Below are 3,127 nucleotides of genomic sequence, written 5' to 3' on the forward strand. Positions count from 1 at the left end.
TTCACTAATTTTTCACCATGAATAATTAATTTTACATTTTATACTTTATCATTTCAGGTTAATGAACTGAAAAATATGGCAAAAAAAAAAAAGAAAGAAGACATGGGAAGCCTACATTCATATTGTATCTCCAGTTAAAAACAATCACAAATCAGTACTTCAAATTACAATTACAAACCACTGCGGACAATTTTCAATAAACTACAGTATTTTTTCTGCTTCATATCACACTGAATTCCAGAACTATTGAAAACCAAAGTCCAGTGAAAATGAGGGATTTTGGGACCAATATTCCGATTTATAAAATTAAAAATTTAAATAAAGCAGTTGGAAGGATACCATTCCAAATTTAGGAATTCATCCACCCAAAACATTCTTTGAATTCGAGTGTAAGCAACACTCAACTCGTAACCATTAAAAAGCTAAGGTTAGCTTTCAGGAACCAAAAAGTTCAACACAAGAAATGGGCTAAAAATATTACACAATGTATGCTGATTGATCCATCGTGTTCAGTACAGACAACTATTTGGGAAAATTTCATTCACAAAATTAAACATCCAGATTGCAGGCAAAAATGTTTGAAATGTTCAATAAGATGTCAATTTGCAAGTTTTAAAAATACGTTTTCTGTAAAAAACCGACTTATAACTAAATAATTTCTTCTGACCTTGTCACAAATCCTAAGCGATTTTGGACTTGGATAAAGTGCGAACGGAAAACTACGCCAAATGCAATAACTATATCTGATGGGGATAATGTCGCTGACACCCCGCAGGCAAAAGCCACATTATTTAATAACGTTTTTGTTTCAGCTTTCTCGGACTTCAGGACTCCGCTATTGCGAGCACCTGGATTTCCCTGGGCTCAATGTTGATGTCATCAATACCGTCATTTTTCAACAACATGTCGTTGAATATCTTCTGAGGTCAATCAGCGTGGATAAGGCAGCTGGAAATGACCCTATCAGCAATCATATTCTTAAATTTTGTTCTTCCACTTTATCCTTACCCATTACCAATATTTTTAAACTTTCCATTACATCTGGCACTTTTCCCGACCTATGGAAGACCGCAAATGTCGTCCCAATACATGAAAACGGCTCAAAATGAATAGTCCAAAATTATAGACCTATCTCCCTACTCTCAACCATCTCTAAAATTCTTGAAAGGCTTATTAACGCTCAACTTTTATCCCATGTTTCACCTATTATCTCTCAAGGACAACATGGCTTCATGCCCGGTAGATCTTGTGATACAAATCTTGCTACACTTCTGTCTACCGTATATGAAGCCATCGAAACTAAAAATCAATGTGACATAATTTATACTGATTTCAGTAAAGCGTTTGATAAACTGTCCCATAAGTTATTATTATTAAAACGGCATCAATTTGGCATTAGCGGTAACTTACTTTCCTAGTTTAAAAGTTACTTGAGCGATAGGTTCCAGAGAGTAGTATTTGAAGGTGCTACTTCAAACCCTCTCCCAGTCCTCTCAGGAGTTCCTCAAGGCTCCATTCTAGCCCCCCTTTTGTTCAACATCTTTGTTAATGAAATACCTAATATTTTCCAAAATTCCAGCTGTCTTATGTTTGCTGATGACCTCAAGATATATCAAATCATTACCACCATTATTGAGGACTCAATTGCGCTCCAGGCAGATCTGGAAAGACTCGGCAAGTGGGTTTCCGACTGGAAAATGTCCCTGAAGTCCGATAAATGCAAAGTCCTGTCTTGCTCTCGAATACACCTATTATTTTTGCTTACTCTGTTCAAGGTGAGGTCCTTAAAAGTGTAAATTCCTATCGTGACCTCGGCATTTTTATTGACCGTAAACTGACATTTATTTCACATGTTGACCACATTGTTAAAAAGGCCAATCGATTGCTTGGGCTAATGTGGCGCAATTGCATTCAGTTCTCCCCACACAAAAAACGCACTTTACTTATCTCTCATCCAACCATCACTCGATTTTTGTTCAGTTATATATCACTCTCTCTCTCTCTATCTCTCTGCTTCCCAAGCTTTTAGAATAGATCGAATCCATAGAAAATTCTTGCGCTTCATCGGCCCAGCAGCCAATGGGCCTCCTATCATTTCTCCGACGTCTAGGAGCGCAAGACAGGATTTATACTTTTTGTACAAATGTAACTCTAAGTTTAATGTAATCTTGTATCTATGTTTTATTTTAATGTACCTGTTCGTAATCTTCGTTTTAAACCTTTTCTTCATGTTAAATATTCTCGTGTAAATATTTGTAAAAATGGTATTTTCCGTAGAATTTCGTCAGCTTATAGGCCTAACGCTTGTCTTTTAAAGAATAATTTTTGGATATTTTTAACTGTAATTACTCGCAATTTAAAAGTATTATTAATGAACTCGTTTTTTAATTTGTATCGTATATGTTTATGCTCTGTTTACTGAAAATTTTATTTCAACCTATTATTGGTGTTTTACACTGTTGGTTGAGAATAAAGAATAAAAGAATAAAGAATAAAATAAAAGCCTTTATTGCTATCTTTTACAAAATCGTGGATTCAGATTATATAGTTTTTAATTACCCTAAATGCTCAAAAAGCACCGCGTCGTGGCTCTTAAGAGTATATTATTATTACCTTTTGTGTAACTAAAGAATTTGGGTTTTAAATACAATGTATACAGTGTTAAGATGAATAAATAACACAATGAATACACAAGTATTTCTTTTTTGTTTTGTATTGAAAAGTGTTAATTTACTATGACATTGGACCTATGATATGCCTACTGTAGTACGGGAATGTGAGATATGTAACATAGGAAAGTGCATGAAAAGCGCCACCCCAGTATCTTATTATGAGCTCAGTAGCCACATGTACCTTTTAGGTACCGGTACCTATTTTTATTTTTGTGAGAATTTTCAAGTACATTAATTAGCGCCGGTAAATACGACATAATCAATTATCCAAATTTCATGAATGGTGCACGACATGCAACCTCGGCGATAATGCTTGGTATATTCAAATTGTATGGTAGTAACATTGAGAAGTTTACCGGTTTATTAATTATTGATAAAGCAGGGTTTATTCAATGTCTTAAATGTGTTCGAATGAAAAGAGAATGCAATTCACTTATACAACTCATATTATATGC

Source organism: Anneissia japonica, unplaced genomic scaffold (genome assembly GCF_011630105.1).
Source record: "Anneissia japonica isolate Jap-2015-1 unplaced genomic scaffold, ASM1163010v1 scaffold287923_len1623670_cov205, whole genome shotgun sequence".
Lineage (NCBI taxonomy): Eukaryota > Metazoa > Echinodermata > Crinoidea > Comatulida > Comatulidae > Anneissia > Anneissia japonica.